The sequence below is a fragment of the Cyanistes caeruleus genome, chromosome 3 (genome assembly GCF_971803275.1).
Source record: "Cyanistes caeruleus chromosome 3, bCyaCae1.hap1.1, whole genome shotgun sequence".
NCBI classification, from domain to species: domain Eukaryota; kingdom Metazoa; phylum Chordata; class Aves; order Passeriformes; family Paridae; genus Cyanistes; species Cyanistes caeruleus.
In genome coordinates this window covers 95,606,638-95,625,052 of record NC_141703.1, presented here as the reverse complement: position 1 = coordinate 95,625,052, position 18,415 = coordinate 95,606,638, and the positions used below count along the sequence as shown (strand labels likewise).

At 39.4% G+C, this 18,415-nt stretch overlaps 1 protein-coding gene across 50 annotated transcripts in view; it reads right to left on the bottom strand.

Annotated features, from left to right (window-relative positions):
• The window catches only part of ZPLD1 (zona pellucida like domain containing 1), a 98,607-nt gene that overhangs the window by 51,494 nt on the left and 28,698 nt on the right, over positions 1 to 18,415 (bottom strand). For 17 of the 50 annotated variants that reach the window (XR_015285056.1, XR_015285055.1, XM_086883193.1 and 14 more), the window contains exon 2: positions 6,246 to 6,366. The exons of 32 other annotated variants lie outside the window; for them this stretch is intronic. The gene's annotated coding sequence lies outside the window, so the exon portion shown is untranslated. Of the gene's footprint in view, positions 1 to 6,245; positions 6,367 to 6,578; positions 6,914 to 18,415 lie in introns of those variants that run through there. One more of the 50 variants, XM_086883173.1, reaches the window with a different exon arrangement.

Sequence of the window (18,415 nt, the reverse complement as noted above, 5' to 3'; positions counted from 1 at the left end):
TTATGGGACTGACAGTGCTGGAGAAAACATGAAGGTACAGAGCAGTGCATTCACTGGAAGAACTGGAGAAGATCAATAATATTTGTATCTCCTTTGCTGTACATGAGCTGCTACCTATAGCAGTCCATCCACTTGGCACAAAAAAAAAGTAACTAAAATAAATAAGTATACTTAGAAACTCTGCATTATTGATTTGGAGCGTTGGTTTAACAACTGTTTCTTTGGGATTGTCAGAACTGATGACCTAAAGTAAAATGCTCACTTCTGAGGCAGTATGTATTGATAAAAGCATAAACCAATAATGCTATTTATATTTCTGTTTTCTCTACAGTGCTATTTAATGACCCATGGTAATCCTTAAAAAGGTTATTTTAATTACTCAGATCTTATTCTTTTAAGAAGAAATGTCCTTTGTTGGCAGCTCTTCTAGCTTGGAAAGGTGGAGAAGGAAGATAAGCAGGGAAAAAAGACAGAAATAAACCTAGTCCATTATGGAAGTCCATGGGAAAAACCTGTGTCAGTAGGTTTATGTACTTACAATTAAGTATATCATTACATTGCCTATATGGAGAGGATTTTTGCATACAGAACATTCCAGCCAGTCAGGACAATTTTTAAACAACTTGAAGTAAATGATGATCACAACTAGAAAAGGGCATCTAAATCCTGGTATGGTACATGGAAAAGTTCTTTGGGCAACTTGTGCCAGTGCCTCATGACCATCATTAAAGAACTACTCCAAAACATCTAGTCTAAATTTCTCCTCTTTTAGTTTAAAACCATTTCCCCTTGCCCTCTCACTATATACATATGTAAAAAGCTGCTCTCTCTCTTTTATATAAAGCCCCCTCTAGGTACTGGAAGGTCGCAGTGTTATTTCCTTAGAACCACCTCTTCTCCAGACTGAGCAACCCCAGCTCTGTCTCTTCACAGGAGAGGTGCTCCACACTCTGATCACCCAGCCCTCCTCTGGACTCACTCCAATCTTTCTTGTGCTGAGGACCCCAGAGCTGGATGCAGTTCTCACAATGCCAGGGCAGAGGGGGAGCAGCACCTGCTGGCCTTTGATGCTGCCCAGGATGCAGCTCCTGTCCTTTCTAGGCTGTGAGCACAGTGTTGGCTCATGTCCAGCATTTTATCCATTAAAGCACCCTGAGAAGGCTGCTCACAATTCCCCTGTGAAGGCTGTGCTCATAGCTGAGATTGCCCCAACCCAGAACAACCTGGCTCTTGGTCTTGTTGAACCTCGTGAGGCTCTTGTGGGCCCACTTCTCAGGTTTGTCCAGCTCCGTCTGGAAAGCACCCCTACCACCCCTGAAGAGGCACAGAAAATAAAACTGAATTGGCATTCTAAGTATAATAAGCAGCCTAACTTACTTGGTTAAAAACCCCACATGCCTGGTATTTTTGATCTCAAAAGAAACCAAATAGCAAGACACATCCCGATCACCACATTTATCCCAAACAAATACACTTTGTTGCCTCAGCCAGTGGCTAATTGCCAATTTGTTTCATGAACAAAACCTGACATGAAAAACAGAACCCAGCTATTAAGCACAGAAGGCTACAAAATAATGCAGGTAGCTTTAAGCTTAAGGCAGAACTGCTCTGCCAGCAAGCATCAATGTGCAAAGCAAAATCCCACCTCCTCTACCTCCTCTTTTGAAATCTAACTTTTTTGTAGTAGGTTCTCTCCCTCAAGGGCAAATGTATTCCAAACATTTAAGGGCTCTTACAAAAGGCCAGCACTGATCTCTGTGCTTGAATAATATCCCAAATGGACCCTCATTGGTAACACGATAACAAAATCAGTGTTTCAGTCAAAAGAGAAGAGTCTTTTTGCTCCTCTGTTCTTCTCTTTTTGTGCATTGATATAAAGATCAGAGTCACCAGCATGAATAAGATTTAGAATTCTGATGAAAACAATAAGAGATACTAAACACTTTCTGGCCCTCCCAAATTTGTATTCAACCTCTCCCTTTGTTAAAGCTGTAATCACACTCCCATCGGTATTCAAGGGATTTATGCAAACAAGGTCTCTTCTGTCAAAAATCATAGCAATCTAATGCAGTCACAGCCCGTTGGGTTGTGTAGATTACTGGCACCAAAGACACAACTTAGTATTCTGATGTGTGTCAGCTCTCTATAATACAGATCAGACTGTCTTTGCAGACTCCTCTCAGCCATTCTAGCATAAGACACTGTATCTATATGCAACAGAACCAAGGGAAAGTAACAGAAGGGGACTCAGAGCCACAGTCATAAGGAAATTTAACAATGAAGCTAAAACTCAGCCTGTTGCTTAATTGCAAAGAGGATATTTGTTGAATATCCTAATTTTGCTCTCCATGCTTATGGATGCTTTCATCCATTGCTTAAGGATGGACCTAAATAAAGAAAAACCTGCTGTATTTACCTCTGTGCGAGTGTTGTTCGTATCTATCATATCCACCTTATACACCCAACACCCAAAGGAGGAAAAGGAGTTCATTATGCAGGTCCTAGACACAGGACTTAAATCATTAAATCCAGCTGGAAAAAAATCAACATGTAAAGTTCCAGTGGCTTTCTGCCTGGCATTCTCATATGTAATACCAGCACCTCCATCACTCAGGGCCATATCCTGCCTCCTCTGGGCAAGCTCTGCACTTTGTTTCAGTGGGCACAATTTAATCCCTTGAAGTGACGCAGACATGGTTTAGCCATGACCTACCCCCATCATATTATTAACTCTAGACAAGTCTGGCCATGTCAGAGAAATTCTACCTGCACTTGCAGAGGGGATTATGTCTGTGTTCACTGTCACCTTTTCAAGAGCAAAGAATGGATTTCTCTTCTTGGCTTAGCACTTTTTTCTAAAACCAGTTTGATGTTCTGAGAGAAAAAGGGGGAAGCGAGAGTTGATTAAAAGCTGTGATGAAATGCAGGCAATAGAGTGGAGTACCTGCAGTGCTCTATCACCTCAACCCACTTTCTCTCCAGGCAACCAATGGCCATTACATCATCAGGGCAATCTCTAATTTGCTGCATTCTGGGTACAGTTTCTGATAAAAAATATACAGATTAGATAAAAAATATGCCATTTCCAAAGGATGTTTTAAGTTAGGCAGCATATTACCAAACACCTTGCAGACATGTGATAACTTCAGCAACTCCCCTGAGTAAAAGAACAATGAGTTAAGATCTGAGTGAATACTACATACAAAATTTTTATACATATATATAAGTCTCAAAATAGACAGAAGACTTCCTTTGACCACATGGACCCCTTTTGCATTCCCTTTCCAATATGTTTAGGCCACTGAGTCATGCTAGCAGATATGGTTGAAAAAAAGACTTTAAGGTGCTTGTTTGCAAATAGCAAATGTTACACTTCAACAGATCTTGGTGCCAAGATGACTCTACTGCTCATGGATTTTCCAAAGGAGAAAAACAAGATTCTATTTGCAGGATAAATCACTGATTGTGTGTTACTTACTCAGCTGTAGTACATTAATAGCTGGTTGCAAATAAGGACATTGAGGTATATATAGCACAGAGCTTCAGTATAGAGAGCTCATTCTGCCAAGTGAATTGGGGCCAAATACTTGACTTAAGTATTACTCAAATCTAAAGGGACCTGAAGTAAATCAGGTTCTATTCCTTACTTCATTCCAGTCTCTCTTATCTTCTCTCCCCAAAACACGACATGAATAATCCAAACACGGCATTCTACAAAAATGAGCCTCATTACGTATAAAAAAAAGCCACATTAGAGAAATACACAGAAGTGGATAAAAAAAAGATGATGCTCATCCTTTTTTCATGTTGACTTACAGCTCCTTAGAGCAAAATTCTCATCTGAGTTCTGTATCACGCACAGAATGCATATCACTGGTCCCCTCACTGGCTGCTCAATGCACTGATGTGATCTAAACAAATCAACTAGTAAAATACACAATATAACAGCTGGTGTCTGTCAAGAGATGTTATTGGGCCTAACACTATAGAAACTCCTTCTTCAAAGAGAAATAAAAAGTTGAACTGGCTTCCCTATTAAGTGCCTTGTCTAGAATTATAAAACATGAATCAAATATTGCAAACTTGCATCCTCTCCACAAGCGTTGAGAGAAGGTGGGAGCTCTGCCTTACAAGTACCCTCATCACAAGTGCTCTGTATTTATACTGCCTTCATAGGACCCTGAAACCTCAAGATTCATCTACTTGGCCTCAGTTTAGCTGCAGAAGTTCCAGCTGCTTTTTGACATCCAGTCTAATTAAGAAGACAAAAGAAGTTTCCTTAGATGTGTAAGTTAGCTTCAGTGGTGAATAAGATGTTAAAGAGTAGGTGATGGACTCTCTGAAACAGCTTCTCTGATCTCCCAGTACTCCTTTCAAGATCTCAGCTGGTCTGCCCCACTATTAACCTCCCTCCACACTGAGAATTAGCTATTTATTCTCAGCCTTTGTTCCTTCTTTCAAAGGGCCCCCTCCTCTCACACTTTACTGAAGAATTCTCAGCCATCTTCTATGCATGTGTATAACAAAAGCCTTTTGAAAGTCAAAATAAATTATATCCACTGGTTGGTACACAGAGAAGCCCCTATTTTGACCATTTACAGCACACTTTGAAAAACTCAATCCTGATGCAACACTGTTTTTACTGCAGTCCTATGACTTGACAGTGGTGTTAGGAGCATATCCAAATGACCTCTCCAGTCTCAAATCTTTCTCTCTAGCAAAGAGCAAGTTCCTTGTCCTTGTGGTGTCCCAGCAAAGTAGTATTATATAGCTTCAATCTTTTTAGCATAGAGCATTCCAGCAATTTATCTTTTAATTGAGAAATAGCTCCTCCTGTCCCAGGATCTCTATCAAAGAGGTAAAACAAAGAATAAACAAATCAAAAAAATATAATTTGAAACCCATTTAACTTCATACCTCCTTAAAATATGTGTAAATGTAGGAATCAAAAAAAAAAAATCCAAAAACAACTCTTACCAAAAAACTTGAAAATTGAAACCAGCAAATTGTGAACAAACCAAAGTATCTATGTGCAACACAATCTGTGTTAAAACTGGCAATCTCCACAAAGGAAAGAGCAAACTACCTGAAGTGCAACCCCTTCCACACCCACAGGATGTTCAGTAAACCCTGACTGAACTTTATTGACTGCAAAATAAATGTAGCAGTTAACTAATTCAGTGCCTAAGGACAAAACCTCATTCCCAGCTCATCACAAAATGTCACAACATTTGGCTGCCTCCTATCAAGCAAAAGCAAAATACCATGACTTCTCTTAGGGCAGGATTAAAGGACAGTGTCAGTGCTTCGTTAGAACGCTGGCAGATGTCTTCCTGTTTTCCTCAAAGTCACCCTGCCAAGGCAGCACAGTGGTAAGAGGCTGAATGGAAAAAATGGGCACAAGAGAAGGAGGGAACATAATCCATCTTCCTATCAGTGTCTGAGAAATAATTATTTAATAATTGTGACTTTCTAAGAGAAAGATACATTCTATTTAATGCAGCAAAGTACTTTGTCATCTTTCCACTACATTATAAACCATTTCACTGATCATTAAAATGAAGCCAAGGAACAATGCTCCATTTTAAACCATTTCACTGATCATTAAAATGAAGCCAAGGGACAATGCAAGGATACCTGAAAAAACCTTCATTTATTAAAAAAAAAAATGAAAATAAGTGAAACCACAGAACACATTTTAATGGCTCAATATTTGGCATGAGTCTGAGCAGTACATCACAGCTGAAAATGGAAACTGCATCAAATCTTAATTCCCTTAGCACTATCTCAGAGACTTTGTTTCAGTTTGGGCTAGGCGGGGATGATGGGTTTGAGTCACCAGAACTTCTCCCTATTGCACATAAATCTTCTCCAGAGGTTCCACCCAAGCACTGCTGGGGCACAGTCTGTCAGATTTGATGAGACAGGAGGCCACAGAATGAAAACTGCTCAAGCAGATCCGAGGGCAATCAGACTTCCTACATCATGACACGGCGTTACAGCAAAGCAGTGCTGTGGAACATTGCATTCAGGCTTGGTAATCAAATACAACTGTCATTCAAGACTTACTATACTCCTGTGCATAGTTATCCATTATCTGCAACAAAACCTGAACTTACTAAATTACTTCATATTTTCAGTATTAGGCTGTCGTTTATTACAGAGCAATATGAAGGAATGCAGAAAGAGTCATTTTCTACTAATACTGAACAAGGAACATTATTAGATTAAGGACAGAACATTACCCTTGCAGCTTTTCTCTCAGCTTTGTGCCATTGCAGAACATGCAGTTATATACTTCTCCCTGATGCTTCCTGCCACAGATTTAAAGAACCAAGGCAAATCACTCCCATCACTCTTCTAATGCTGTGGAAGAGGCAGAGAAGGAAATACGTTAATTTTGGTAACATACCAGAAAAGTACATTGGTGTCATATTCCTTCCATCTGCAGAAAACAAAAGGCTAGCTGGTTCCCACCACACACCTATAAGATGAGACAGGCAGAAATGCCCAATGATAAAAGAGGGTTTACAAAAAAGAAAGAAAGATGAAAATTGATACACTTATAATAGCAGTACCTGGGTAATGGACAGGAGGGAAATCATGTTTCAGACAAGGCCCCAGAAATCCCTTTTCAGTCTTTTGGAGACAATGCATAAGTTGAGGGGTGGGGGACACACAAGAGCCTGGATTCTCTGCTGTTATTCCTCCAGTTCCAATCTTGTATGAGCAGAAGCCCCAGGGCAGGAGTTTAGTTTCCAGTCTCTGGCCACAGGTTACTCTTGTGGCTGTTCACCAGTCTGTCACAAATATTTAGTGCTTGCAAGAGCCAGGTGCAGAGAGACAGAGAGCGGACAGCAGTGCACAGGAATTGCAGGAGGAGCTTTGCAGGGGATCTTATCTCCTTCACCTCCTACAGTCACACCAAGACAGCAACAAGTCATGACACACCAATTCTCTGGTCCCCTCAGCTTAACTCTCTGAGGCAAGTGGGAACAAAGTAGAAGAGGGGCAGAGAAGCCCAACCAGATCCATTTTCCCAAGTGGAAAGCAAGGTCGTCTCAAACCCTGACAAACTCTATTCTACTCTTCTCTGGGAACATTGTCCATATGTTTATGATGAGGAAACAGCCCTGCATGCAGCTGCCAGTTATTTTAATTTAGCCCCATCATTTGGCAATGTCCACGTGAGAGACTGTGCAAACAATCTTTTTACTGAGTTTCCATGTGTTTACAGGGCCAATATTCAAAAGCTTTCTGATCAGACAGCATTGGAAGTTACATCATTTGCCAACAGTATTTGGAGTGCTCAGTATCTATGAAGAACAGACACGAGGTATAATCAAAACTCCATAGAAACAAGGATTACCTTTCAACCTTAACTAAGCTTTTTTTTTTTCTTACTTCTGACCACTTTGTTTGATTGAACAATGCAAGAGTTCTGCAGTGAAAAACCTTCTCCAACCTCAAAGGCCTAATGAAGACTTCTTACTCCAAGATCTTGGATCAGAAGCAGAGAGGGATACCCAGGTGAATGCTGCCTCAGGACAAGCACAAATTTACACTGCTTTTCTCACTGTGAAGGGCACAGGAGGAAGCCTCAAAGACAAGCTAGCAAGGGCAAAATTCTGATCAGCCTCTGATGTGGATAACCTAAAAAAAAAAATAAAGACTTGGATAATATTTTAGCCTACAGGCAGAACAGGAGGTTTATATGGCTAAAGGATGTAGAATTAGATTTAACACACTATAAACACAGACTGCAATGTAGGCAACACATCTTACCCACTTTGGTACTGCCTGCTGCCACCAAAGTACAACAAAGCTGAATTCAGACAACAGGGCTCTTACAAGACTTACAATACCCTTAGCTTGCCCTCAGTCCCTTAAGGAAACTTGAAAGTGAGGGAAATCCATTCTTCCAAGAGACATTAACAGAATAAAGTTATTTCTGGCTTTCATACAGGAAAAAAAAAAAAAAAAAAGTTCTTACATTGTTTCCAAAGTTAAAACAAGGGACCAGAGACAGGCAGGGAGATATCTACAGCTGCTGAATTTGTATCACAAAGAACAGGAGTAGGTGAGTTTCCAGCAAAGGGAAGTAATGGGAAACTGTTACCAACTTCTAGCTGTAATTTGAAAGAAAAGATATGGGCATTCCAAAGCAGCAGACAGAAGAGTTGAGAGAGTTGATCTATGTGCTATCAGTAAACTGCAAACCCTAATAAAATATGGGCAACATTTATTCTACTGTCCTCTGATTGTGCCATACATTGGAAGTGCACATGTGCTTTTTACATAAAATGGATAGTACATACTTTAAAAGCAAATGTGAGGAATCCACAGGGCTAAGCTGACTAACACTGAGCTCAGCACATCAATTTGTTAGTCCAGTGCCACATGTCCAACCCACACAGTCATGCTGGTACAACATACTTTAGCTCCATTGCTGTGAGCCTGGAAATTGAACATCCATTCAGTGTTAATAGCATAAGGCTTTTTAAATATTTTCTATCAAATTCTTTTAAACATTTTCTATTTAAATATTTTCTTGTCAGTAATATATCTACCTCCTAATGTTGGAATTCTCTAAAAGTGGGTGTTTCAGCAGATCACTATTATGCTCAAGTTTTCCTTGCCTAAAATACAATTCTAGCTCAGGAAAGAGGAATTGCCAAATTTCTGTAGAAATTGTAACAGAGGTTATCATTATTATTAAATAATGATGTCAGACAATAGAAACCCTAACATGATAGTAGACACAATGTGTCAGATTTTCCATTTTTTTTCCTCATTTTGGGATATAATCCTAATGACTACAGAGTGTCAGGAAACTACTTTAATGAGCTACATGAAAACAAAAAAAAATTTTGTTTAAAATTTTTCTTTAAAAAAATAAAACAAAACAAACAAAAAAAACCACCCTCAATATTTTGTAGAAACATCATTCCTTCTCTTCCTCTTTTCAACAAAACTGTTTGAAACCCAAGGTTTAATACAGTTAGTCACAATTATGCAGCTCCAGTTTTTCAGCTCTATTAATTCCAGGCAGAAAATTCTCAATTGTTTCATGTTTTTTTCCTAGCTACAGTTGTTTCTAACATACATCTAGATAAATAGCAGTGTCCTCTTTCTTTGTGCTTCTCAATATTGGATGCAATGTTTCATTTCAGGAAAATCTCTGGGATGGGACAGCACTGAAGAGACAAAAAAGTCTGAGATCTACCCAACTTCTGATAAGAAGGCTGGATTGAAAATAATCACCCATGCAGAAAAACTACCTTGAAGTTCAGAGATGACCATTCAGAGAAGGAAATTAACTTGTAGACAATCAAGGAAAACTACCTCTCGGTAGTCTGGCTCACATTTTGTGAAATTTGTAAGCTTTTGCACAAAAATATTGCTTTAACATTTAAAGAGCAAACAAAACAAGTTTTTCTAGATAGAAATTCTCTCTTGAAGTAAAATGGGTAGCTGGAGACACGATGAGATGGAATAAAAAGGACAGCAGGAGCTGCCAAAGCTTACAATAGCTAGAACCACAGGACCACCATATTAAACTAGTTTTATTGACCAAATTCCAACCTGTACCATGATAAACCTGAAATAACACCAAATAAGAGCCACACTTGAAGCTAATTTCACTTTTCAAAACATGCCTTTCTAGGATGTTATACCACCAGAAAGTCTATCTGAACTGCCAGGATTATTAACAATGGAAAAGATAGTATTTCCTTTCTTATTATTGACAGGTACTTTTAAAAATGTATTTTATAGAATGCGTTTATAAGTATATTATATAGAAAAAGTCAATATTTTTTGCTGTATGTATGCATATATCTGAATACAGCATATGCAAAGAATTTATATCTCCATCACTTAAATTATATTGTTATTTAAGAGTTATTTCCTATTTAAGAATTGAATTAAATTTTTTTATGCAAAAAGAGCTTGTGTCTGTAGACTGATGGGTAGATAAGTAGATGGAACTAAGTGCAAAAAGAAGAGTTTTATGTATTTCTAAAAACATGTGAATTTTTAAACTTGCAGACTATCCTAAGAGAGACAAGAGTCAGCCCAGTTACTTTTTGTGAGTAAATGGCCCAGTGTTTCCAAATCTATTTTCACTTTGTTGAGTCATTCACAAACCAAATCCATTCTCTACAAATATCTTTGCTTTTTGCAAATTACTCACTGAATAATTTATATTAAGGAAATTCACCCTAAGGGTTTGCCTGTGAGCTTGTTCACTTTTACTCTTCCCTGTCTATTATTCAATGTGTTTGAGCAGGTTCCCAAGTCACACAACTTTATTTCTACTCCCCAAGTGAATGAGTGAAACTTTAAGCTGTTATAGCCATACTAGAGAAATAACAAATCATGAATCAGGAACATCCAATTTTGTTTTAGTGAGAAGGCATCTTTACCTAGCTGTCTAGGAGCTGACAGTATTCTCTCAGAGAGCACATCAGGAAGTGTGACTCATGAACCACAGCAGCAGGGCTGGCAGGGTGGCAAATCCCATTTCAGACACAGGCAACAAGGAAAATGCTACAGGAGCCTTTCAAAATGGCTTTGCTTTTGTTTCTGAAACTCAGAAGCACTCTTCAGACCACTGGCCTCCCTAGGACAATGGCAAAACTTCACATTTTGCAGACATTTATAAGCATTTATTTGGCATCACTGTGACCCCATGGTTCATTTGTGCCAAATTAGTGCTGTACTGTACCAATCACAAATTGTGTCCAAATTAAGTTCTCCAAAAGCTCACCACTGTTTTCAAACTGCATAGCATTCAAAACTATAGATTAGTTATCAAGTAAGTTAGTTTCTAAGATATCTACCCCAGCTGAGAAAGAGATGGACCAGAGAAGAAGAACTGAACAGAGACCATGGGAGGGACAAGCAGGGAGAGCCAGATGACACAAAAAAAACATGCACTGCTCTAAACCATGGCTCAGTTAAGTCAGGTAATTGTTTAGGAAGACTGACCAGCAGACCTGGTCTGCAGAGATGAGTTTACCAGCCAGCTTTTAGGTAGATGCTGCCTTGCTGTAAGAACTGTGCCTCTTGAGCCTGAGAAGCAGCAAGCACTTAGTTATTCTGCAGTGAGCAATGACAGCAACTCCAACAGTCTGCTGCATTAACAGGACAATATTTAGCTCTTGGCAGGGTTGTGCCTACCAGGTAGAAAAAACACTTAGTCAGTGTTATCTTCTTGTCACTCTGTCTCAGAACCATCCTTTGCTTGTGATCCTAATTCAGGCTACACCATACAAAAAAATTACATGTAGAATATTATTAGTAAAATGATCAACTTTTATGACCTGAACACTACACACAGGGTCCATTGAAATAGCTACATTACATTTTTGGATTATCCTTCCTCTTTTCCTTTTTGTATGCATATAAAAGAAATTTTTACACTGGAATCACGTAATACCACGAATACTGACTTTCTTTTCAGTCTACAGAGATTAACAGACCCTTGAGGATTGTATTGACCCTGGCTTTGCTCTCACCACTATTTACCTCTCTGGTCAATGAATCCTGATGCTGATTACAACAAAGTCAATACCTGCTTATTACAGTTAGAATAAGAATCACTGAGAAGGCTTATGAGCACTAGTTTGGTGTCTGCCAAAACTACCCTATTTAAGGAGTCTGTCAAGGTTTCATTGTGTCTGTCTTCTTTTCTAGTAAAACTCGTCTCAAGTAACAATGAAAAAATGCCACTTGAAGACTCAATAATCCAGTCTGTTCTTATAAAAGGAGCCATGACAAGCATATTTTAATATTTAAGACATATGAAAGTATTCATTAGTATACAAATTCAAATATATAAGCCCAGACTTTACACCAGATAATTATTATTCAGAAGCTGTGTGTAGTTGTTGTGGGTTTCTCAACAGTTATTGCAACTTTTAGGATTTATTCAAGCCTTTTTTGTATTTAATGTCAAGTGCTGGTCCCCAAGGTAGGTAGCACATTTAGTTCTCTCTTCCCATTTAATTTTATTTTTATGATAGATTTAAAATCAACTCCAGAGCTCAGTTGTTCACAATTTTCCAGATAGAGAGCTCAGAAAACCATCCAAGTAACATCTTTATAATCCTAACACCAGAATCCAGAACAAAAATCCATACATACATCCAGATCCTGAGGTAGGAGGGAACAAAATGACAAGAGTTTATTTTGGAGGGAAAATATCAGAGAGGAAGTGTATCTCAGTAAAGCTGGAGAAGAAAAGATGCGATGACTGTACAGCTTTGACCAAATTTGTGGCAAATATGCAGATATTCTCAGTTATGCAAACCTGGAATGCCCACCCTTCCTGCTCCTGCTAGCAAGATCTGTCCTTATTGTGCAGCTAAATCTACTGACAAATTTATACTTGTTCATGTTTTATCCCGTTAAGGTATCATAAGTGTCTCAAAGCCATAGACTACAGCTAAACCTACATTAGACACCCTACTTCCATACATTCATTAAATGCAACTTCAGACGAGCACTATCAATATTCCCAAGGCCTTCCCCCTTTACTCATGCTATAGGCATGTTCATCTGCATTGCATTCAGCAACTCTTGTCTCTGCCCACTCAGACAAACCACTGAGAAATCCTCGGCTTCACAGCTGAGCTTTCGTGAGCATTAAAACATAGAAGACATTGAAGCTTAAAGAAAAGGTCACCAGCACAGCCCTAAGAGAAACATTTCAAATATTTTCTGATTTCCCACCTCCTAACTACCTTAAAAATACTGAGAATCTAGAGGGAAGGTTGGCTCTATGCTTAGTCTTAAGGTCCTTGGGTGGGCAAGGACATTGAGTGTGGCTGGGCTGCATTTCTCACAAGGTCCAACGCCTTTCCAGAGTCTGCAGTGTTTCTGTAAGGCCTGGTGTTTGCCTTTCATTTAATCACCTGCCCACTCTTCAGTCTTTCTTAAAGAAAGAAAAGGGTGTTCCTAAACTGTTTGTTGTAGCTAAACATAAAAATTCAGAATAGATTTTTCTAGTCAGTTAAGCATATTCTTGAGGGAAAACATAAGGTAGTATGATTATTAAAGAGCACTCTCAGTAATAGTCACATCTTTATTGTGTCAACCCTTTGCCAAAAAAAAAAAATAAGATTTATAGTAAAAGCCACTTATATTTCTTCTTTGCAGAACCAAGCCATCTGCCTCCAATATACCATCAGCCCCTGCTAGATGAATTCACACATATTTTAAAGCCCCAGAGTAACCATTAGAATGGAAATTGGACACTACTTGTCATTTGCAAAGCTTTCTTAACTGGAGAGGCTTCCCATTTGTTCAATTAAATGTTTGCATGTGCAATACACTTTATGAAATGTATCCCAAAACAGTGAGGACTGAAATAATCTTGGAGGCAGATGGCACAGCTGCTCCATTTAGAGCTATCCTCGGCAATATACAAAGTGATGGACAGGACAGGGAAGTGGGAGTGAAAACTTGGTACCATGAAGAATATTATCCATGGGTTTGAGCAATAAACAAACCATTTCAGTGCCAATCTTCCCTCCCCTATCATATGTAGCTTCGTGACTCACTTGAGTTTCTCCAATTAGAAAATACTCATTTAATTCAAGAAGTCAACCACTGAAGCCATGTAAGGCTTTCCCCTCAGAGAATCCATCCCTCTGCCTTGGAAGCTGAGGGAATGTGAAAATGTGTCTCTCAGGCCAACACAAGGAGACAGATATTTGTACGGGCTGACGAGGCAGCCTGCGTGCAGAAGCGACACAGATACCAGCAGGGATAGGGAGCAACTTTAAGCTGCTGCTTATTTGCATGCCTCTCACAGAGCAGAAATCATTGCACCGTGCTCCAGATGCTGCAAATCTCAAGATGCACATCCAGGGCTCGTTATTAAAACTAGCAAACATTTTCACTGAGGAGAGGAAGGAAAAAACACAGAGCTCTCCCAGCTACTCTGCATCTATTTTGAGATTTCTGGGGTGCTGATCTGTTCTACCACCTCAGTATTTAGGAAGTTTCAAGGGAAAGGGCATGCAAAAACACTCCTTCATAGATAGAAAACCTGAAAGAACCTGATGAGAGCATACCTCTTTCTGTACAGCACCTAGACTGGGGCCAGAGGGGTCAGTAAACTAAATGAGCAAAATAATCAAAAATTTCTTTAAGAAGAGTTTTCAACCCTCATGAAAGAAAATAAGATAGTATGTAGAAACAGATTTAAATAAAAATAGGTTGGCAGGGAAGGTTTTCATCCCAAAAAGCACTGCTTTACTGGAAAACAAAGAATGAGGATCACACTGTCTATTGCAAGCCAGCACATATCCCACAGAAGATTTCCTTGGATGCAGAACAAAAACCACTTGGAGCGAGAAGACAGATTCCAATCCTTATATCCACAGATAGGAAATGACAGTAGCTCTGTGGAACCCCAGTCACCTTTTCTGCAGATTTAATAAAACACCAACAGTCAAAAAAGTTACAAGACCAAACCCAGTGAAGAAAGAATCATAGGAACCAAAGGATAGGTCCCACCACCTCCTTTCCTCCCCACAGCCTACTCTTCCTACTTTCCTCTTCAATCCTACAGACTATTAGAGACTTTCACAGCTGAAATCTCACATTCAGAGAATGCTGAAAAGCCAAAAAGTAGATCCCAGTTCACCAGAACACCCACGTTTGAATAGGTTCAGCTGGAGACTCTTATGCCTAACACCTTAAGAAAAATTAGAGGGGAAAAAATGTTGCCAGTGCACAAGTAAGGAAGATGAGAGGGCACTTAGGAAATAAATGGCACTCTGCCTTGCAAAGGATTTCTTTGTGACAGTGAAGGGGCACCAGGTTGTACATTCAATGGTGTATTACTTAGAAAAGTATGTCTTGACCTTGCTGTTTCAGTATTAATGCTTCCCTCCCAATCACCTTTTTCCCAGTGGTAATACTATAAAAGATGTGCCCCAAGGGAGAAGTTTCTAATAATGTTCTAATCTTGCTTTCCAAGCACTTAGAACAACCACAGGAGCAATTTTAAAATAAAATAAGTAAATTCATAAGACTCAACTTCTTCTTTATTTGCAGGAAACTTTGGCTGTGCTGAAATTACTGCAAACTGTACCATCACAGAGAAATATATTTAATTTCTACCTCTCATTTTCTCACACCGCTGCAAACAGCACAATACATGGAAACTCCAGACAAGTGATGAAAAGTAAGTATCCTAATTTACTGGGATTGTACCCTGGCTTCATTTCAGCTACACTTAAAAGGCCAATATCCACATATGATTCCAGTAACTCTAATGACATAAAACAGCTATTCATAATTAGTTATTTTCCACCTACGTCGTAAATACTGAAGTCACCACAAGGGCATAAATGCACAGCTAATCCAGAAGTAATCCAGCTTCTGGAGAGTACCTCTACAGAACATCAGTGGGAAGCAGAGGGAATTAGTATACATTCTAAAAAGCATGTCCTCTTTGAATCACCATTTCCATAAGAGCAGTTCTTCCATTCTTTCCTGCCAACCCTGCAGCTTTCTCATCCTCAGGGGGGGCAAGACATGGAACAAGTCACCCTCAAACACAGCACTGTGATAATGGCAACTGCCCACCTTCAACTGCTTGTCTCCTTCTTCCCTGACCAGGTACCCCTTTCAAGGGCCTCTGACAAGCTGCAGGTCCCTCAGTATATGCCAGCTACTACTCACCAGCTTCTGCTCCCGAATTTTTCATAGAAGGAGTGGAATTCAGCTCACATCCACACAACTGCCACTCAGTAACACTCCACAGTTCCCTCCTTTTGAACAGCCGAGTAATGATGAGGGGCAGAAAGCTTGGCAGCTACAGAAGACATTACTCTGCTGGACTGGGAACTGAAGGACAGTAGGGGAAGATTCTCACCCACATAAAATCTTGAAGTATTGCAGGAGGGAGGAACCAGGCCACTGATACATCTAGGAAACATGCAGTAGAGCACTGACTTTTCCTTACCACCCCTATATCTTGGGAGAAACTTTTCACTTTCTCCTACAAGAAAATGAATTAATTGCAATTGTAGAAGCTCTACAGGTGATGGGGTTTTCCCCCCACACTTTCCATTCCAATTATCTTCAACCTGCAAATTACCACAGTGGCAAAATGCATTACCATTTTTAAGGTTTCGGTATTGGGGAGACTGGGGGGCAGTAGTGGAGATGCAGCAGCTTGGTTGGGTCATTTTTGGTTCGTTCACTGTTTGGGTTTCTAAAGTGACAACAAAAGCAAAGGTTCAGCTCTTCAAACAGAACAGAAATTACCTTTTTACCATAAAAATTGTGGATATCAGAAACAAAGAAAGATAACAGTTACATTTTTTCACTCCTGTAGGGGTTCATGAACCCTCTGTTGGAACCTTTTGTGCCCCCCACTCCCTTCAAGCTACAGGATGAAGCCTCGGTATCTCAGAAGATGGATGTCCTATTTCTAAAAATAACCAAAGAAACCTCAGCAAACAGCCAAATTCCAGCTGTCTGCCTGAGGTCTTCAGAGGAACAAGACCATGCCTTTAAAACAAACCCCTTTCTGCACTTCTGGAATACCTAACACAAAGGGAAACAGTAAAAATGAAAATTTAAGATGGCTCTTCAGTTCACTGACCTCTTGTTACCAGAAGAGTCACTGGTGGTGTGTGGACTCTGTAATTATAGAGAATTCAAAGCATATCAAGTTGGTGTAGAGTCAAGGTCCTAAAGCCATGCACCTAAGCCAACCCTAAGGGCTGAAGCCTGTGTTAGTCCATAGGACTCCCCAAGGAATGAAGGCATTCCTCACTTCTACACAGAGAATACAAGCAGGTTGCTTGTCATCAGACCCCTCCCTCTGTTTTACCTTCTGGGAAATTTTGTGACCTGGTTCAACTTCTATCAGTACTGCCTCTGCTAAAAGGCTACTTCCAGGTTATGTTAGTGCTGCTCCAGCAGCAGAGAGTGATACATTAGGCTCAATTTCAGCAATGCTTAAAACTTGTGTTACTCAAAGCACAAGACACAGTTTTTCTAAGCTCTGATGTCTCCTCCAAACCCCCTACATTAAGCTACAGGAGAGTCTCCTACACCAGACTTCCCTTCTGCATGGTGTTTTTGATGAAACAAAAAAAAAATCCATAAGAAGGATTAGGTCTGTTAAAAAATTTAATACCTATAGGTTAGCAGTAACATTATAATGGTGCATTAAAAACGTATAGATTTGTGTGAATGGTGGTCCACCAGCAGTGAGATATAAAGAGAAATAAAGCCCTTTATTGCTCAAATCAGAGGTGTGCAAACTTACATTTTCCAGCACTCACCCTTAACTATATCACAGAAAGGTCTCAAGCTGGGCACCACTGCAATCTGCCAGAGGTTGAAACAACTTCTAAATCCTGCACTTCTCATAAATGATTATCTCATTCCTTGAACAATGAAGCTGCATGAATTTTGCATGTTACCTCAAGCACTTTACTTTATTCCAAGAATAACAGTTCCATTTCAAAGCATGTTAAGCTGAATCCCCATTTTATCACCCATACAAAATGGCTGCCAAAAGATAAGATAGTCAGTGAGCACAAGAAACAGATATTAATATTTAAAGCATCATCCATAAGGAAACATCAAATTAATTTCAAACCATATATCCCCTATTTATATATATATATTTTTATTTTATTTTATTTTTTTCTCTAAACTAAATTGAACTTCTTGCACGTATTTTAGGTGTCCATGGAGCATTCCCATAAAGCTGGAAGGACATTCAGTATATATTTAAACTTTTTAGTCTGCAACTTTTAGTTAAGTGAGAGAATTTATCACTGTCACTGAGATAAGGCCCTGCTTAGAAATGAATAGCTCAGTTCACCAAACTATTAGAAGCTTGTTCTAACCAGCAGAATCAAAAACTTTTTTTTGAACAGCACAAAAATGCAAGAGCAAAACTGACAGGGCCTGACCCGTGATGGTTTGCATCTGACCCCCATTTTTCACCTCTTCTCTCACTAATCCTGATTTTAATTATCTACAAATTTGTACTTACTCAAGGCTAGCACCTAATTTATCTATGGAAATTCAAATCATCCCATGTTAAAATAAAGTTTCTAAAATAGACAGGTTTGTCAGCCCTTAATGAGATCGTTATTATTCATATTAAGTATAGTTGAAAGTGAATTAATTGCAAAATGCTGCCTTTCATTTGCAGGGAACAAGAGGGATGACAGAGTTTGCAGATAGCTCTGCAGTGAGAGACCAGTCAAACCAAAAGGTCTTTCCTTTCCATGCCAAATCCTGCTCTCAGAGACCCGGAGTACATCCAGGACATTTCTTCCTAAGAAAAAAACACCTAACAAAGCAAAACAACATAAATCTGGAGGATTTGCTCCCAGCCCCTGAGAAGGTGCTCGTACAAAATTGC